Genomic DNA, 21,288 nt, shown 5'->3' with positions numbered 1-21,288 from the left:
TCCATGATAGCCTTGTTCACTCACCTTTAGTCCAGCTGACTGTTCTGAGTGGCTGGAGAAGCTCTTCTGTCATCCAGCTTCAACCCAAAAGACACCAGGCAGATGCAGTGGGCGAGCTCTGATGTAAACAACAAGCACCTTATAGATATTCCCACCCTCAAACTGCCTGGTTTTTTACACCACCACAGACAATGGATGACCATCATCTGTATTAGGACGTTATGTGGAAGATGCACGTACCTGATGCACAAATGGAGAATCAAGGATTCACCACAGTGTGAATGTGAAGATCTCCAAACCATCAAACACATTGCGAACAAGTGCCCTATCTTTTCATTTCCAGGAGGTACAGGAAAGGTGCACTTTGCATCTCCTGAATCCCTCAGGTGGATTTCAGATCTTTCTATTAACTTGTAAACATTGCTATTTTCATACAAAAGAATAAGAAGATGACCTCTATTTGTTTCATGCCGTCCCCACCTTCTATATTGTCAGTATATGCAGACTGTAGTATTGACAACAGCTATTTTAATCAAAGCTGCAGGATTAGGAAATTTGGTAAGGAACAAATGGGGCTTTTCACAACTGGGGAAAAGTGGGAGACATTTTGGAATTTTAATGTAAACATATTAGACTGAATGTTCCTGTTAAAAAGATCAGCAGTGAAATAGTTAGCAATGTTGCTTCTACACTTCAATCCTGCAAGGAGAACTATGTAGGTAAAATGGGGTTCTGTGCAAGAAATACATTACAGGATAGAAACCTTAAATTGTCATTTTTAGATTTAAGAGTCAAACTGTTGCAAGAAACACTTCTCACACTTCTCATCTATTTTTTTCCTGGTTCTCCACAGACTCAGACAGACAGCAATGCGTTAGTCTGCACTCAGTTCATGTTTGCAAAGTTTTCTATTGCAAGAGGTGGATTCCTTGCTAAATTCTGTGTCCTTGGAACTGCAGAATACGAGTCCTTGATTTTGATGTTCTCATTTTTCTAACATTTGTAATTTTCTTTCCCAAATCTTGTAAACAGATATGTTTCTTTGTAAAGTTTTGTCCTAGCTCATCCCCTAACATAGTTCTCATAAATTTATTTAACCATTTTTAGAGCTTCCTATTTTTCTTCAAAATTTCAGCAACAGTGAATTCCAAAAGTTAAAAAATACACTGCTTAAAAATATAGGCCAAAATTTGCTCTCATTTAATTCCATGTAATTCTATCAAAGTCAATGGCACTGCACACAGTTAAACAAGAGTTAAATTTGGTCCAGATGCATTTTTTTCAGATCGCTTGATTTCCTATCTTTGTTTCATGTCTTACCTTTTCTTTTATTTTGAGATAAGCTGAGTAGATAAGATCACTGAAGTTTAAAATATTTAATGAGTTTTGTATTCCTCAGTTATTTTCCCCTTACTGCTTTTGGATGCAGACTGAAAGTCTCAGGACTTGATTTTGTTGTTGAATATACCAGAATGAAGCTGAGTCTTTGCAATTTCCCATTATATATAAAGCTGTCTGTTGTCTTCAGTGATTTATTACCTGTAACAGGGTAGCTTGTTCCATCATTGGAAAGCCTGGTGCCAAGTCAACCCTGATTACAGGAGGAGGTTCACATGAAAGGAATAAGATGATTCCAGGAAAGAATCAAGAAAGTGCTAGAGAGGAAGGTGTTTTTAAGCAGCTGTGGCAGAGTTTATGGGTAGGGAAGCCTGGTAGGATGAAAAGAAACCTTGGGTTGTGTGGACTTACGAATGGATTTTGAGTTTTATCCACAGTTTATTTTATGTTAAACCTAGTCCCCAAGGAGGGGCATTTTTGACCCAAAAAGCCTCAAGTGAAGTAGCAGTCCTGGAGAGGAAACTGAGGGAGGCTCCCTGTAGTGTGACCCTGGGATATAAGGGGGTGCCTGGGAGGCAGTTGGCCCAGTTACATGGTATAGTTGCTGGATCCTACTGTCCCAAGCCTTCAGGTTCCCTCCTGGGAGGGGGCGGGGGTCAATTCAGATGTGGAGAATGGTGTTCCATTGTGTGCTGAACAGCAGCAATGGATGCAGGTAATTCTTCTGCAGCTGTAGCAGACAAGCAGAAGGCAGAGTGGGCCACTCAATGGCAGCACTGGCATTTCTGTTTTGGGTGTGAAAGACCAGGGCACAGAACATCTGAATGCTCCCAGAGGCAGTATGAGCACTAGGGGGGATGGGATGAGTAAGAAAAAACAGATGCAGGGCAGGGCAAGGACCTGGAGTAAGGGTCCATCGAAATGTTTTAGATGTGGAAAGATGGGGATGTTAATAGGGTCTGCTCCTTGAATAATGAGAAGGGAACAGCCCTGCAGACTGAGAGCCTCTAAGAGAGGAAGAGTCAAAGGGGTGGGGGTGGAGGGAGAAACAGCCTGTATGTGTGTCAGCCCTGCATATCTGAGATGAAGGAAGCAAGTGGGGTAGTGATAGCCATCACAACCCCAATGTGATTAAGCAAAGGAAGGAAATAAAGCCAGAGTTGGCTGCTGGGAATCATCATCAAAACTGGGGATGCCTAGACAATGCTTAGGTTGTTTTACTATTTTGGGAAAAGGGGGCTGACCTTGAGGCTGCAGTGAAAGTGGACCTTGTAGTCATGAAAGCACCTCTTACAGCTGCCAAGATGTGCAGTACAGTACTGGAAGGAGGATTTATGGTAAGCCTCACCCCTCTGGTGGAGAAGCATCTGGGGAAATGGGCTGCCTTGGAAGAAGCTAGGCAGCTGGCCCTGAAGGAAAGAGATGAGCTGGCTGAGAAGCATTAAGTGACTCGAGAGGAGAGAGATGGCCTGCTTATCATGGTGAGTGAGCTGGGAAAGAAAAGCTAGAGGGTTTGCAGATGGGAAAACAATCTGGTAAGGGGGGAAGGCATTAGTAAGTAGAGGAAAATATTCTCAAGGGTGTGGACAAGGTTCTAAGGGGTGGGTGCATGGAACAGGGTGGCTTGCCCCATGGTCTGGAGAGCCCAGGCAAAACCAACCTGGATTACAGAATGAGCCTCACCTGAGAGGAATCAGGTATGAAAGGAGCAGAAAGGTGCAGTGGAAAGGGGGAAGCTCAGGAAGTTGTGGCAGAATTTGCAGAGAGAGGAAAGCTCTCTAGGCAGGGAGGCCTGGGAGGGACTAGGAATGCATTGGGGGGGAGAAGAGAAACCTTGGAGTTCTGAGTTTTATTTACAGTTTATTTTATATTTAATAAACTCAATCCTCAAAGAGCAGTATTTTTGACCAAGTCTGAAGTGAAGTTTATTTGGAACAATGTAAGGGAAAAGTGAGGTAAGCAGCCTATAGTGTAAACCTAATCCATGGGGTGCATAGAAGGCAACTGGCTCAGTTACATTACCTTTTTCTAAACTTTCATAATCTGCATCATCTCAGTAGGATGCAACATGACCAAAATTAAAAATGTTCTTTTGAGGTGTGGATTTTTTTTAGTTGATATATTTCATAGCTTTTTAAAAATTTAAGTATCCTATTTGAATTTTGACCAGTATAGCAGCATTTCCTTTCCCCTAACAACTCAGCTTCATTTAATTCATTTATCACCTAAAATATTTACAAGTCAACACTTTTTTACCTGATCAGATATACTTATAAACATGCATAAATGCAAACAAGATTAATGAGAGTAGATTATAGGTTGGCATGTTATTTAGTGTAAGCTTCTTTGCTAAAGGCATAATGTTTTGTCTTCAGGGGAAACCTAGGAATACTGTTCAGTAATCAGGGTCAGATGTTGTCATCACTCACAAATAAGACTTATTAGGAAGTAGGAAATACAGAGCTTTCATTCAGCCTGCCATACACTAACCAATTTTCAGGTTTCCCTATCATAGCATCATTAATAAATTGACAGATTTAAGATGGATATGTTTCTATTGATTAAGAATTACTGCAAAGCACCTGAGGGAGAAAGGATTATATCTTTGTCAAGATGACACAAGACCACTTTTAAAATTACATTTGACGTTTATACGGGAATGCAGGTGACTGAATGGACCTCTGTTCTTAGATATCTGAAATCTAGCTCCAGGATGCTTGAGGCTTGCTTTATGGAGTTGAAGCCAGTGCTAACTTCATTTCATGTGGGGGAAAGAGGAATTTTTTTTCTTCTTTAATAGTAAATATAAAATTCAGCTGGTAATATGGTGCAATCCCCATAAAAGAAGGGATTCTTCTGCTTTATCAAGTTTCTTATGTTCTTGCTTTTTGGCTTCCTTTTCTTGGTTTTTCAGAAACCCTGTTGTAATTTTTTAAAACCATGCATGTCCAAATGTATAGTATTTGGAATTCCTCTTAATTTAAAACTTTTTACCCAATAATTGGATGGACTGGGTACCCGAATTGCTTCAGTAGTATTGTTTTGTTGATTAAAGATTCATCATTTCCACATAGATGTTAATAAAATTAAATGCTCCAACTATAAAATCTTGATGCTGTTGTTTTACAAGGGATCTTTCCATCCCTGAATATTTTATTAGTACAAACAGGCCATACGGTAAGCAAATGTCCCGAGGACATAATAAATCACAGCCACATTTTGTATTGCTTGCAGGCTTTTTGGTTAGGTAGCAGTGTGGCCTGAAAGAATGAGTTCTGAGTCAGTCTTGTGTTCTAATCCCTTTGTTAAGGAATCATGGGGTGGACCTGGACAAATTCCTTTTCACAGCCTGATTCTCCTCTGCCCTGACGTTGTGTAGCCCTTTATCCTATGCAAAGGGAGTGTAAAACAGTACCAACTCAGAGTGCTAAACTGAACTTTCTTGTATTATAGATTGAGCTCTCCAGGGCTTTGTTTTCGTACAATGCCTAGCACAATGTGGCTCTGATCCCTGCTTGGGGGGCTGAAGTGCTAAGAGTAGTATGGCTAATAATGTCTACACCAGTTTGTATAGGTGTAAATGTCTGTACAAGATGCAAGATAGTGGAGAATCTCATTTACCTATCTGTAAAATGTCGATAACAATACTTTCCTATGTGTCTCATAGGATGATGTGAGGACTAGTTAGACCTAATGCAGCTGCATAGGACAGTGTGGCAAGGACTCCCTAGCCTTACATAAGAATGTGAGGGGCTACCTAGATCTTGGGTTGTGGTTTTGTGTGGAGCACAGGCGCTGACAGCACAACCTCCTATTAGGAGCGAGTGAGTGGGCAAGTGGGGAGGAATGAGGCTTTAGCCCTTCCATATTTGCTAGCCAGGGGAACTAGCCGGGTGCACAGGAGGGAGGGAGAAGAAAGTAAGCTGAACACTTCTAAGGATCCCGAGGGAACAGAGGAAGACTTATGACTGAGTCTATTGGTCCTCAAACTGAAAGCAAGACAGCCTGAACCTAGTTGATGAATTTTAATGTAGTCTACTGGATTTTCCACTAGGGATCTCAGAGAGAGCCTGATTTCAGAAGGTTTTTAGACTAGTTTCTAGATAAGTTCCATTATTCCACACAACCGGAGTATAAAACTATTATTAAAAATCTTTAAAAGATAGTCAACATGGCGACTTTGACTAGTCATAATCTAAAAAAACCGTGAGTTCTAAGTGGGATGACCACTATATTTCAAGGAAACAAGGATAAAGGTACAAAAATAAGACACCTTCCATTTAAACCACAGCACCTAGCAATGTTTTTTATTCATGTTACACAATCATACTCTTGTATCACAGTGTCTGATTATTTACATGATTATCACTTGAAAAATACTCTTCTTCTGAGCAAATGTTTTTAGTAGCTTCTTACTCAATACAGGTCACAGAACATTAGGTACCAAATAAGGGATGTGCTTAAGAACAAGCATCATAGTTTTAAAATGTTGGGTATGTAGAGTCAATTTAATGACGATTTATAAACTGTAGAATGCCTAATTCTAGGAAACTGGCTCTCATACCATTTCATGGATGTCTGTTGTGATGCTTATTTTTAAATTCCAGCTGCTAATTAAGCAAAAATCAACAAGAAGTTTACTGTTTCAATTCATTTTCAGAACTTTGGGCACTGTGGCTTTACTTACAAGGCCATGAAAAGTAATAGCAGATCTGACATTTAGCTACAAATGCTAATGGCAGTGCCAGCAATACAGATTTGAGTTGAAAAAGGTTTATGACAGGGTCCTGGTTAGCTAAACTGACTGGCCTGAGTTGCTTCTGTTCAAGTGATTTACTCTATACTTCACTGCCACTTATTGTAACTTTGTGCTAGTCAGCCCCATCTGTTCCATGGCATACCCTTTAAAATCATTTACTAGAAGTAAATCTATTTTACAGTGGTCATCTTTCAACTAACCTAGAAAAAGACTGTAGGCAGCAATTATTCAACTTTATTGCTCTATCAACTTCTGCATTTTAGCTTTAATGGGCTGCCAAGTTGTATAAAGAAAAAGTGCTTGTGGTATAGCTAAAAAAAGAATGCACTGAGTTAGAAAAGCAAACTGTGTTCCCTTGAGGTATAGCTAAATAGCTGGCTTTTAGACTTCTTTTTTTTCATGTAGCTCTCCTATACTGGCAGCTATGATTAGCTATTTTGACCTTCTTTATCACCTACTCATGTTAACATAGAGGTTCACAATGTTCTTCCTTGTCACCATGTCCTTATGCTCTTCTATCTGTGCACATCTGCTTACATTTTGCATGTTGATGATGATGATGATAATGGGTACAGAGGTACGTCACAGAAAATGACCAGTAACTGAGTGAGCAGAATACCTTGTATGGTTGTTGACTACACAAGACATAGAGCACTGAAAACATATTCATTATGTGTAAAGGACTAGATGTATATTTTGTCAGCGAATGCTAATGGTGCAACTTACCTAGGCAATGCTTGGAGTTGGGACATGAGTGAATAATAACCTATCTGTATTTATTGAAATCCACAGTTGTTGCTGTCAACAGACAGCAGTCTGTTATATATTAGACCTAATGCAGTTTATGTATTTATGAATTGGTAGTTAAAGACAGTTACCTGCTGCTCAGCTGTTTCAGATATCTTACTAAACAACTATATTTCACACAAAGAAGATGTAATGGGGCTGGACTTGAGGAAGCATTAACCATGAGCAACTAAGTGAATTTATTTATTAAAATGATGGTTGAAATATAGAATTTGCCCAAGGCAGCAATAGCTATGAGAGGGGTAAATGGCTCGAGAGAACCGATGGCTTAACTAGGGTTTTTGTTTTATTTCCTTGGTTAAGCAAGAAGGAATAATTAAATACACATAGCTTAGATTAGATCGTCTCATCTTGTAAATAACTGATTAAAATTTGTGATCTCTAAATACAAAACATCTATCCAGTGGGAGCTGCATCACGCAGTAGCTCTCAGGAATACAAGACTAATGGTCCATCTTGCCTAGTATCCTGCCTCTGACAGTGACTCACACCAGAGCTTCAGGGGAGTGTAAAGAACAGGGCAATTATGGAGATCCACCCCTGCCTTCCTTTCACAGCTCATTGTCGTCAAGGTTTAAGGTCACCCCAAGTATGGGGTTGCATCCCTGACCTTTTTGACTAGTAGCCATTAATGGGCCTATCCTCCCCGAACTTATCCAATTCATAATTCTGGCCATCACAACATCCCATGGCAATGGGTTCCACAAATTAGTTGTGCATTGTATGAAAAAGTACTTTCTTTTGTTTGTATTAAACTTGCTGCCTATTATTTTCATTGGGTGACCCCTGGTTTTTGTATTGTGAGAGAGGGTAAATAACACTAATATATTCACTTTTTTTCTACACCATTCATGATCCTGTAGTCCTCTATTCATGGATTTATAAAATAGTATTATATTTTCTATCTTATTTTCTCTCCTTTTCTTAATAGTTTCTAACGTTCTGTTAGCTTTTTGACCAGTGCTGCACATTGAGCAGAAGTTTTCAGAGGACTATCCACGGTGACTCCAAGATCTTTCTTGAGTGGTAATAGCTATTTTAGAACCCATCACTGTGGTATAGTGGGTATTATTTTTTCAAATGTGCATTACTTTGCACTTATTAATGTTGAATTTAATCTGCCGTTTTGTTGCCCTCGCCTAGTTTTGTGAGATCCTCTGTAACTTCTTGAAGTCTGCTCTGGACTTAACTATCTTGAATAATTTTGTATTATCTGCAAACTTTCCCACTTCACTGTTCCCCCTTTTCCAGATCACTAATGAATATGTTGAACAGTACTGATCCCAGTACAGATCCTTGGAGACTTCATTGTGCACGTCTCCATTGTGAAAACTGGCCATTTATTCCTACCATGATATTTCCTATCTTTCAACAAGAGTGTTTTTGGCATAATTTACGGTAATTTAATGAATTTTAATAAGATAGCAGGCCCGCCAACAGGTGGGGCAAGGGGACAATTACCCAGGGACCCAGTGATTTAAAAGGGCCCGGACAGATGAGAGGATCGATATATATCCTCCTCTCCTCCACATCTCCTTCCCCTGAGGCCCCCACTGCTTGTGCTTTCCTCCCCTCCCCTGTGCCAAGCTTATTTATTATGCACCATTCAGGTTTCTGGGCAGCTGAGGAGGTAGTATCTGCTACTCAGCTTCCCGGGTTCATCAGTAATCTCCCTGGGGAGTCCAAGGGATCTGGGAAGCTGAGTAACAGATACCGCCTCCTCAGTTGCCAGGAAACTTGCATTGTGCATAATTAAGTAAAAACTTCTGTCAGAAGCCCACTTGAACCTCAGCTCTCTTTCTAGGGGGGCCATTGAGTGTTCTGCCCTGAGGCCCAGAGTTGCTGTCCGTGAGTCTGTAAGATAGTTATATTCAGTTCACACTAATATAGACAGAGTGATCACTTCAAGGGCCAAAGTCCTTCCTGATATAGCTCCTTTGCACTTAATGTGCCTGCACCAGAGAAATTTGGTCACAAGGCTGTCTAGTGATACAATATAAACATATTCAGTATGCACTTGAGGTGAAGGAATATCTTGGGGATGCTTGCACTCTGTCTCTTAAATTAGCTTATTAGAAGAGCTGGTTAAGATTTTTTTTTTGTTGCTGAAAAATTAGGATTTGTATTGACAAATATCTTGTAAATCTTTGAATTTACCATATTTTGGTGAGAAAAAACTCAGATTCCAAAAAGTTCATTTGGAAAACATCAACATGTCTTTTTTAAGTTTTCATTTTGAATTTTACTTAAAGTTAAACTCAAGCAAAATGTTTTGTTTGACCACAAATGAATTTTTTTTCTTTGGTTCAGTCAGTGAACTGAAAATTCAGTTATTCGCAGAACTCTGTTTATAAGGCTAACATTTTTCCATGTTTCACAGTTTGGCTAGATTTGGTAATGTATGGTTTACCTGTTATTAATGACCATGAATCCTAGGTGAATATTAATTTCTCTTAATAGGCCAGTGGTTGGCTACTGATGATAAGAAAAACATTTAGCTTCACTTTCAGATACCTTATGGACTTCAGCAACATTTGTATTTAGGTGTTATTGCCTTAGACACCTGGCTAGGCCATCTCTTTATCTGGGCCTGGAATATGACCCAGCCAGCAGCTTTTCCACTGGCCAGAGAGACAAGAGAGGCCATGACAGAAATCTTTGTTAGCAGATCTTGGTCTTGTTGTTTCCTTATTAGAAAATAAGTCTAGATGAAACATTTAGTGTGAAAACACAGGGCTGGAAGTCAAAAGCTCTGGGTTCTATTTGTCTTCTATGTGAACTTTGGTAAGTCATTTAACCTATCTATGCTTAAATTATTCCACCTACATAATAGGTGTGTTGTGAAGCTTAATTCATTAATATCTGTAAAGTACTTTGATGTCCTGGGGTATATACACATGTAGATATAAAACCCCACAGATCAGAGTCTGTTTTGACATTCTACTTTGGTAGAACAAGTTAAAAAGAACTCAGAGAATAAGATGAGATCAGCACATTGTCAATAAGAGTTTCAATATCACAATGAACAACAACTTGGATCCCACAGCAAGAAGCAGAAATCGTAACTGAAACGGAGTTGAAGTTTCTAGCTATACACTGCCCACATACTACATTGGAAAAACATACTGGTAAATGTCCATGGAACAGGATGCTAGTGTTCAGCCTTACATTTGTATTCTCAAATATACTGTAGAACCAACAAAGCTTTGTTTAAGAAACTCCAACAATCCTTTAGGAAAAGAGCTACTTAATATTGACTTCTGAATCTGGGATGTCCTCCATGGCAGGTATTAGCATCATGTAGAAATGAAAGAGAATTTAGGATACTTTCTTCAGTCTTAGACTTCACAGCCATCGCTATTGTCTTTGTGGAAGGGGCCCTGTTCTTAATATGTCTTTAAAAAAATATCTATTTTTCAGCGCTGGCTCACACTACCTATGTGTATATTCTAGTCCTTCTTCCTGAATAGGAGCACTGTGGAGCTCAAAAGCTTGTCTTTCATCAACAGAAGTAGATTCAATACAAGATATTCCCTCTCTCATGGAATTTACAGGCAGTTGTCACCTATAAAGTTTGGTTTTCTGAAGTGTATCCTGTAGGATTTTGTGGAATTTCTGTGAAACATTCTTCAACATCACCAGTCAGGTCACTTTAATAACCTTATTAGTATTTTTTCAGTGATACTCCTTGTGATATACAACAGTATCTATAAATGAAATGAAAGTATATATATTCCCTCAATTTTTCATGTCTGAGTATATATTCTGCAGACTACTGGGGAAACCCCTGGAGATTTTAATGTCCTTGTCAATTATGAACCATGTTTTGTTGGGAGATCACCTCCAGAAGGTTTCCCTGCCATCTCTGGAGGAAATGGTGACTTGTTTCACCCTCAGCACTCAAAGGATGTACATAAGAGAAAAAGAAGCCTTTCATAAAATGTACAAGAAAAATCTGACAACTACCAGAAAACCTCTTAGAAAATGAGGGGACAGATTCTCTCATCTGAGTAACACAAAGGGGCCATAATCTGTCTGCAGCCATCTGACTGAGAATTCATCTACTGTTGAGGGAAATTCTTAATTGGTATAAAGTTGGTGGAGTTGACTCATATCACCCTCCCTCCTTACCCAGTATAGGAGACATTGGGGCAGAAATGTAGCAAAGCTTTGTTCCTCTCCTCCAATTTATACTTGGTTTATGGTCTCTGAGCCAGCTGGTGTAAATTAGAGCAGCCTCTTGGTTTCTTTAACTTGACAGGGTTTAGGCAGCTTGAGAAGCAGGAGGTTATAACAGTCTCCTTGACAGCGCCCACTTCCTTCTGCACCAATTGGATGTCAGTACAGGGGAGAACCTGGCCCCAGTTTACAGCACATTTATCAAGACAAACTCCAGACATAGATTCCTTTTTCCACAGAAACTAGAAATGGTGCAGTTACACAGAACTAGAAGGGAAATAATTATACCAAAGACAATAGAGACATCCAGTTTTTCACAAAAAGTGAGAGTAGCAAGGACACCTTTTGGTATTACACCCATTAAACTCTGGTCCTGACTGCAAACATATTATTCATACAACAAAGACACACTCCTATCCTTTTGGGTGTGTTGTATACACCACATTATTATAAACCCAGTGCAATTATTATATCACAGGACGTTCAAGGGGGACTAAAAATCTCTTGCTCTTCCCTAAATATACAGGGAGAACCAGTTATATTGCATATAGCTATTTCTGCTAAGACTATAATGCTATACTTAGAGTAATATATGATTAATAACCACCATTGTGTAGTACTTGCACCTTTATCATGCAAGACACAGAGAAAAGTAATTTAATAGAAGCCACCATCATCTGATTTGGGGGAGGGAGAAGTAATTAAAACTGTCTTCTAAATGATGATACATGATACTAGTGATTCCGGTGCTCCTGACTTTTAATAAGTAGGATTTCATACTGCATTCTCCTAGGTTAGTGGAGAGTCTTAACAATCCCCAAACCTCTCTCTTTTATCATCTCATGGGGATGGATCAAGGCAGGGACTGGACAGTAATTCCTTTCTGGGCCCTAGCTGTAGTTTTGGGGTTTATGAATTTCGCATGCTAGCATAGCAAATTCAGAAGTTTTGTTGCAAGTGGGTTGAAATTTCAGCCAGTCCATTTAGAGCAAAAATCTATTAGCAGACAGACCTGTAGAAAGAATTGAGGTGAAATGGAATCCTACCTACTACACAATTTCTCAGCAAAAAAGTAGTTAAATGTTTCTGCTAAACAGGCTCTGAGGCTCCTAAAAGAAGGCATCATATGCTGTTTGTCTGTATCCAACTAGGGGAACTAAGGCCAGCTGTCCAATCTTTCCATCATCGCTGCTGTCATTTACATTTTGAGATGAAACAAAGCTACCGCAATGAAGAAGGAAAAAAAATGACTTGCTCTGCACTCAAGACTTATGTCAAAAATGTTTCAGTCCTCGGGTAATTTGCTGAGTTTTGGCTCCATTCACATTTGCTTCAAAGCTTCAGTGAAAATGAAAAGGAGAAAAAAGGATATTCAGGTTTACAGATGTATCTGCATTCTTGTGACCAGATCTAGCTTTGCTGATAGGTGTATTCCTCTCAAAAGTCAGGAGCTTGGGGTACTAACCACAGGGAAGTCTTTTTAGAAAGTTAGTTAGTAGCACAGTTCTATTCCCAACTAAAAAATCCTGGGATTTACATCAGTTTTCTTTTGGTACTTTATCGTGTAAATTAGTCTTTTGTCACACATATAAAAACACTATTTTAATGAGCATCAAATCCTTTAGCTCTAGAAAAAGTGGCATAACTGACACCTGTTGACTGTGTTCCAATTAACCTTAGATAACCTTGATCTAAAATCCTATTGCATTGTTGACCTCTCAGCTTGCCACAATTTAAAAAAATATTAACCAGCTAACAATAAGCTGACACTAAATCACCAATGCATTTGACCCAGAATGTGTTTAAAACAACAAATAAATAAATAATCACACCCTGCTCTTTCAGTACAGAACAACTCCTATGCTATAGGGCATTTAGGGCAAAAACAAACATTGACATTTTTATTTAGATATTAAACAAAAAAAAAAGTCACTAAAAGAATATTAAGGTTGAAAGTCAAATACTTTAAATTGAGCATTAAGGTTCCCTATGGCCCCTTGTGCGTATGCATTGAACAGTTTTTAATGTATATGACTTACACAACTTTTCCATAGTACCTTTTCCAGTGCACAGTAGGCCATACATCTCTCCTTTCTCATTTTCCCCCTTCCCTCCTCCCCGTTCCTCAACCCCTCCTTCTCAATGCTGTCTGGGTGCTAGCAGGCAAAGTACTGAGGGCCCAATAAAGACAGTCTCCCTGCTCTCAACTCTGACACACCTATATAACCACTGTGGTCCCCAGCAGCCAGGAGGAAAAATTACTGGGGAAGTTCTGCTGAGCCCCTGCAGAACTCTAGGATGGAACATACTTAGTGCAGATAGAATCTTCTGAGAATTTAGCTGCTTAATTCTAACAAATTTCTACAGAGCATATGGAAACTGTTTCTCCCCACTCCTAGTGTCTTATTGATTGACAAATTGGGTAAATGGTCACAGGGATGGCTAAAGGTACACCTCTGACACAAAGGCCATGCCCTGTCAAATTTCACTTTTCTGCTGAAAAGCATGGAGGCACTAAAGCTTCTCAACAAAAGTTGAGATGCTGCTGCTGACATGGAGGGAGGGAACACAAATACGTGTATTGCCTCTGAGCACCGGAGACCCAGGGTACACCACTGCTTTTAGCTGAATCTTTCCAAAAAGATTTCAGCCTGAGGCAGATACCTGCTGTGGAAAATATAAGTTTAAAAAGTTTGGTAAAGTTTTATAAGCAACTGAAAACAGGGTATCATAATGGAAAGTGTTAGGGGACCTTAACTATGTCTGCTGCTTATAATTTAAGGTGGGATTTTCAAAATCATGGAGTGATGGCCTGGTATTTATAAGAGAGGTTAGGTCAATGCTGGGTACTTTTGGAAATCCAGCTCTGATTTATTTTTTAAAAACTCATTCTGTACCAAAGAACATCCATTCAGAACTCTGAGCATCTTTGAGATTAATTTAAAAGCACAATAAAGAATGTTTACACAATCAAAGCATCAGCAGCATTTCACCTTATATATTCCAGATTAATAAGTAGTTAGTTATTTGTATTTAGTCCCTGACCTGTAAAGCTCAGGCTATCTTTTGGTATAACTTTTTTTGTGTGCAGTGGTTAGCACAAGGGATGTCTGTTTGTGTGGGGTCTTTGGGAGCTACTGTAATGAAAATAATAATCAATATTCATAATTCCACTCTGCAGAGTATGGAGCTCATTTTTTGTGTGGTTCATACTGCTGGCCACTGGAAGGATTGTAGAAAGACTAAAAATGCCTGCATAAAAAAATAAAATTCTTCTCCAAAAGAAAAAGTAAACTCTAAATAATGCAGTCACATTGCTTGATTCTGTGTTTGTTTCAGTTCTTTAATTCTATTTTTGCTAGCTCACAGCTCAAAATGCTATTCACTCTTTATACTTTCACTGTGACTGGCTCTGGCCCTTGGGCAGGAAAGGAGGATGGAGAAGGAGTTGGAGGCTACTTTCCCCCTTCTTCTCCTTGCATAAGGGCTACAATCCTTCCTGTTATGGGGTAGCCTGGGAGATTATTTACGTCACTAATACTATACTTTGCCAGCAAAACACTGAGGAAAAAATTCTGCTCTCAGATAAGCACATGCAGCTCCTGCTTTTTACTTCAATGACTGAACTGGCTATAAGATCTCTATCCCAGCAAAGTACCTGTATTTTTTCCCTGCAATTTCTCTTGTATTCTTCTTAGGCTCTCTATAGATAATTTAAAAAAAACCAACAACTACAATAAATTCAAAAAAGTAATATTAAAAGAAAAATACTATTTGATGAGAGGTAGCAGGGATGCTATGCCTACATGGCCCACTACAGCACAGTAACTATTAATCCATTCCTTCTGACTGTGTTCCAGAACTCATTCCAGATAAGTCATTCTGCCAGAACAGAAAGGATAGCTCCTATGATTTTGAAATCTGACCTCAGCAGCTGTGGGACATATAGGGAATGAGGACTCCATGATCCCTACTTGGCATCAAACCCATATTCAACCAGACCCCCTCCACGCCTCTCCCGATGTGTACCCTCCCTAAAGGTAGTACGTTCCTAGCATTTGGTTCTTGTGCCTTCTCACACTGGAAGAAGTGGGACTGCCCTTCTATGCTCTCCTGCTAAGAACTCATCTCATCACAGACTTTGCTGTTTCCCTCTTGAAATTTAGCTGGCAGGCTCCTTCATTCAAATACTCCTCGTCTTCCTATGAACTTGTCCTGGTTCTGTCTTGCTAGATTATACATCTGGTCCAGGTACTCCATTAGTTTGGCCCTAGAACATTCCAGAACTGTTTGAATTAGAGGAGAAAGACATTGGTTTATTGGTTGATCACAGGATGACTATGAGCCACTAAAGAGATGCACCTGTGAAAAAGGCTAATGCGGTCTAGAATGCATCAGACAAGGTATTTCTAGTAGAAACAGGGAAGTATTATTGCCATTATAAAAGGCACTGGTGAGACCTCACCTGGAATACTGTGTGCAATTCTGGTTTCCCCATGTTTAAGAAAGAGGAATTCAAACTGGAACAGGTGCAGAGAAGGGCTACTAGGATGATCAAAGGAATGGAAAACCTCCTTTGAGAGGAGATTCAAGGAGCTTGACTTGTTTAACCTAATCAAAAGAAGGCTGACAGGAGATATGATTGCTTTCTATAAATACATCAGAGGCATAATTCCCAGGGGAGGGAAAGCTGTTATTTAAGTAAAGTGCCCATGTTGACACAAGCACAAATGGATATAAACTGGCCATCAACAAGTTGAGGCTTGAAATTAGATGAAGGTTTCTAACCATCAGAGGGGTGAAGTTCTGCAACAGCTTTCCAAGGAAAGCAGTGGAGGCTGTTTCAAACAGCTTAATAGGTTTATGAAGGGAATGGTATGATGAGAGACCCTATAATGGCATGTGGCCCATATGCAACTGCTAATAGCAAAATGCCCCAATGGCCAGAGATGGGGCACTAGATTGGGAGAGGGGGGCGGGCTCTGAGTTACTACAGAGAATTCTTTCCCAGCTGTCTGGCTGGTGGATCTTGCCCACGTGCTCAGGGTCCAATGGCTTGCCATATTTGGGGCTGGGAAGAAATTTTCCCTCAGGTCAGGTTGGCAGACACCCGGAATTTTTCACCTTCCTCTGCAGTATGGGGTATAGGTCACTTGTTGGTTTAAATTATAGTAAATGATGGATTTTCTGTCATTTGAAGTCTTTAAATCAAGATTTGAAGACTTCAGTAAGCTCAGCCAGAGGTTATGGATCTCTTACAAGAGTGGGTGGATGAGGTTCTATGGCCTGTGGTGTGCAGGAGGTCACACTAGATGATCATGATGGCTCCTTCTGAGAATTATTGGGCCTGATCCTTTACTATTTACTTCAATGGGACTTTAGTTAAAGATTCTCATTGGAATAGGATTGGGGCCATTATATCCAGCAGTTGCCAAATCCAGTAAAGGAGCACCTTTTGGTGCAGCATATTTTAAATTTCTCAATGCAAAAATTAAATGCCCACTGAGCTCTACAAACATCTAATTGCTCTCTACTTAAATATGAGTGCAGGTGTACCTGTTTAAATACACCTCTCCATCTAGCTTTAACAATTGATGCCAATTTTGCCACAGTAACATTTTATTTAAGAAAGAATCCAAACTTACCCTACTCATCAAGATAAGTGGTTAAGTGATGAGAGCCTCAGGGGCTACTTTTCCAGTGAATCACTCAGTTAGCATTTGTACGGCAACCTGCATCCTTTGTATCCATCACTTTGAACTGAAGGCAAAATGAAGCTGTCTCACCCTCAGACCCAGGCAGGCAGTTTTTTTTTCTTTTACTATCCCTAAGACAAATTAGGAATGTAGGAAACCTTTCACTCTGAACAAAACAATGATTATAGCAGGTAACAGGACCTCACATTAATCAGTGCTTTCAAAGAAAAGGCCTCGACCTGCACCCTTTGTCTAGCCTACTTGTAGGTAGGGTTTGTTCAGTCTCTTTCAGTATCAGGCATTCTCTTTCTGTGCAATACATTCTCCTGGAAAATGTTTCTTTTCCAACCGCCCTTCTGCATTGATCAGAAAGCCACTGTAGAAATCTGAACTTATAATGATGTTCTTTTATATTTTCTTACAATGAACAATGGCTCCCTCAATACTGATGGCAAATGTACACAGACAGAGGCAACAGCACAAAGTGTTGGGGGGAGGAGAGAGTGGAATATAGCCATTATCACAACACATGCTGTATCATGTCCTGGAAAAAAACAACCCTGCTTTCTGTAGCCAAATCTTTGCTACCTCTTGTTGAAAACATTCAAGGTCTTTGCAAACCAACACTGAAATGAAGAAAGATAAGGATGGCTTAACATTTTTCTTCTCATTGGGAGAAAACATTACTGACAATTAAATGGCACTATCCCTCAGGCAAAAGAGAGAGAAAACATTTCTTTTGATATCCTTTCTGCTTGCTGGCCTTGACCTTAGAATAGATTCTAACTCAAACATCAAGGCTAAAAGTAAATAAGATGAGTGAAATGGAATTTGTTCACACTGAATAAAGGGCTCCCTCTGCTGACCAAAAGATAGATTCCCAAATTAAATGAAAAGTTGTTTTTTGTAGGGCTTAATGTTTGCATCTCAGCCCTGAGTGAGAATTTAACATTTTTCTGGTCAGAGTATTTTATCTTTAGCAGGCTTTTTATTGATGTATTTAAAGTATGAGCAATGCATATAACAGAGCATATGAATAGCAGATGTGGTTACATAGTTTAAAAAAATCTGTTCTCAAATGGTTCATTGAATTAGAAACAAGGTTACAATTTAGCAGCAGCTTTTGCTCTTTTATTAGTTACTGTTCCCAGGTGTTGGAACAGAGGAAGTTTAATTCAAACAAATGGTCCCAGAAAAAGTGAATTTTGGGCTGCAGCTTATATTTATCTCAGAAGGAAATACAATGGTTTTATGATGAAATTAACTTTTTTTGGGGGGGGGGGCGGGGAGGAGAGGGGATGTAGAGGTAGTTCAGAAAAGTTAAATCAACAATCAGGGAGCAGAAATAATAATACCATGACATTGGGTATAGCTGTGGGGTATGGGTCAAGCCAAGGGTATGCTATACTGATTGTACAGCCAGATTCCTCCAGTGGTTTAAAGATGATGTACCTCACTGGAGGATTTGGCAGATATAATAAATTTTTTGCCTTACGATGCTGAGTATATCACTCCAATGTGTGGGCACAGTGATGTTATTAAACATCCTAAGGCTGATTTTTAGTACCAGCAACACTTTTGTCAAGTCTTATTCCATAAAGTAGTGTGTGCCAAAAAATAAAGTATGAAACAACTAAAGTTTATACTTATCTACTAAAAATTCAGTGAAGAGGAATGGCCTATTTTCTCTTCCATATGCAACCAATCTGAAACCAGTGTTCAAAGATCTATTCCTTTTAGAATAACAAATCCAAAAAAGCAATTCAGCCTTTATGCTAAGGCAAATATTAAAATGTATATTTGACTTAGGTTCTTTTGTTATATCAAATGCAATGCACACAGAATTTATTTACAGAGGAAATATCCTGGTAGGAAACACAGAAAGACAGCACTTGTAAAATGCATAAAATTCTAGAGAAGACCATTATTCTGATAGATATCCAGGAGAAATGGAATATTTGTATTAAAATGAGACAAACCTACTTTTTTTTTTAAGTTAGGCATTTGTGTTTGCTTCATATCACCTAATGACGTCATCAGTGACTTTGAAATACTAATCTTTACCTTGAAAAGGGAGTAAAGGCTGTGGTAGTACCTAAAATAACCATTTTTTTAAACAGGACCAATTTGATTAATCTGAAATTGTTAGTTAGATATAAGCTTTCCAAGGGGCCTAAAGCCAAAGTGAACAGAAGGGGGGACAAAAGACAACCTTGCCTGCAGCCTGTGTACAGATGGAATACTTCAGATAGATCAGCACATAGAATCATAAAATCATAGAAGATTAGAGTTGGAAGGGACCTAAGGGGGTCATCTAGTTCAACCCCCTGCTCAAAGCAGGACTAACCTCAGCTAAATCATCCCAGCCAGGGCTTTGTCAAGCCGCAGCTTAAAAACCTCTAAAGATGGAGATTCCACCATCTCCCTAGGTAACCCATTCCAGTGCTTCACTACCCTCCTAGTGAAAAAGCTTTTCCTAATATCCAACCTAGACCTCCTCCACTGCAACTTAAGACCATTGCTCCTTGTTCTGTCATCTACTACCATTGAGAACAACCTAGTTCCATCCTCCCTGGAACCCCCTTTCAGGTAGTTAAAGGCTGCTATTAAATCCAGCCTCATTCTTCTTTTTTGCAGCCGACACAAGCCTAGTTCTCTCAGCCTCTCCTCATAAGTCTTGTGCTCCAGCCCCCTAATCATTTTTGTTGCCCTCTGCTGGACTCTCTCCAACTTCTCCACATCCTTTTTGTGGTGGGGGGCCCAAAATCGGACACAATACTCCAAATGCGGCCTCACTAATGCCGAATAGAAGGGAATAATCACTTCCCTCGATCTGCTGGCAATGATCCAATTAATGCAGCCAATATGCTATTAGCCTTCTTGGTAACAAGGCACATTGCTGACTCAAATCCAGCTTCTTATCCACTGTAACCCTCAGGTCCTTTCCTGCAGAACTACTGCCTAGCCCGTCGGTCCCCAGTCTGTAGCTGTGCATGGGATTCTTCTGTCCTAAGTGCAGGACTCTGCACTTGTCTTTGTTGAACCTCATCAGATTTCTTTTGGCCCAATCCTCTAATTTGCCTAGGTCACTCTGTATCCTATCCCAACCTTCCACTCCACCTAGCTTAGTGTCATCTGCAAACCTGCTGAGAGTGCAATCTACCCCATCGTTCAGATCATTAATGAAGATGTTGAACAAAACCAGCCCCAGGACCAACCCCTGGGGCACTCTGCTTGTGACCGGCTGCCAGCTAGACATGGAGCCATTGATCACTACTTGTTGAGCCCTATGTTCTAGCCAGTTCTCTATCCATTTTATAGTCCATTCATCCAACCCATACTTCTTTAACTTGCTGATAAGAATACTGTGAGAGATCATATCAAAAGCTTTGCTAAAGTCAAGGTATATCACGTCCACCTCTTTCCCCACATCCACAGAGTCCGTCATCTCTTCATAGAAGGCAATTAGGTTGGTCAGGCATGATTTGCCCTTGGTGAATCCATGTTGACTGTTCTTGATCACCTTCCTCTCTTCCAAGTGCCTTAAAATGGATTCCTTGAGGACCTGCTCCATGGTTTCTCCATGGATTGAAGTGAGGCTGACCGGTCTGCAGTTCCCTGGATCCTCTTTCTTCCCTTTCTTGAAGATGGGCACTATATTTGCCTTTTTTCCAATCATCAGGGTCCTCCCCCAATTGCCATGAGCTTTCAAAGATAATAACCAATGGCTCTGAAATCACATCAGCCAACTCCTTCAGCACCCTTGGATGCATTGCATCTGGCCCCATGGACTTGTGTATGTCCAGTCTTTCTAAACAGTCCTGAACCTGTTCTTTCAGCACTGAGGGATGTTCACCTCCTCCCCATTCTGTGCTACCCAGTGCAGGAGTCTGGGAGCCGACCTTGTCTGTGAAGACAGAGGCAAAATAGGCATTGATTACCTCCGCTTTCTCCACATCCTCTCTCACTAGGTTGCCTCCCCCATTCTGCAAGGGGCCCACACTTTCCCTAGTCTTTCTCTTGTTGGTAACATATCTGTAGAAACCCTTCACATCCCTTGCTAGCTGCAACTCCAATTGTGTTTTGGCCTTCCTGATTTAATTCCTGCATGTTCGAGCAGTATTTTTATAATCCTCCCTAGTCATCTGACCAAGCTTCCACTTCTTGTAAGCTTCTTTTTTGTGTTTAAACTCTCTAAAGACTTCTTTGTTAAGCCAAACTGGGTGCCTACCATATTTGCTATTCTTTCTGCACATCGGGATGGTTTGTTCCTGTGCCCTCTATAAGGTTTCTTTAAAATACAGCCAGCTCTCTTGGATTCCTTCTCTCCTCCCCCCACCCCCCATATTAGCCTCCCATGGAATCCTGCCCATCAGTTCTCTGAGGGAGTCAAAGTCTGTTTTTCTGAAGTCCATGGTCTGTATCCTGCTGTTCTCCTTTCTTCCTTTTGTCAGGATCCTGAACTCTACCATCTCATGGTCACTGCATGGTCACATGCAGCTATTCTGG

At 40.1% G+C, this 21,288-nt stretch overlaps 1 long non-coding RNA gene across 2 annotated transcripts in view; it reads left to right on the top strand.

Moving 5' to 3' along the window:
• Positions 1 to 1,672: 1,672 nt before the first annotated feature.
• Positions 1,673 to 21,288, top strand: part of LOC137141628 (uncharacterized) — a 219,123-nt gene continuing 199,507 nt past the window's right edge. The window contains exons 1-3 of one of the 2 annotated variants that reach the window (XR_010916682.1): positions 1,673 to 2,053; positions 2,635 to 2,819; positions 12,235 to 12,619. This is a non-coding gene — a long non-coding RNA (uncharacterized lncRNA). Of the gene's footprint in view, positions 2,054 to 2,634; positions 2,820 to 12,234; positions 12,620 to 21,288 lie in introns of those variants that run through there. The other variant, XR_010916683.1, reaches the window with a different exon arrangement.

This window comes from Emydura macquarii, unplaced genomic scaffold, assembly GCF_026122565.2.
Source record: "Emydura macquarii macquarii isolate MOO-44397 ecotype Brisbane River unplaced genomic scaffold, CSIRO-AGI_Emac_v2 contig_3108, whole genome shotgun sequence".
In the NCBI taxonomy this organism is placed as follows: Eukaryota; Metazoa; Chordata; order Testudines; family Chelidae; genus Emydura; species Emydura macquarii.
This window is presented reverse-complemented; position numbering and strand designations above follow the sequence as displayed.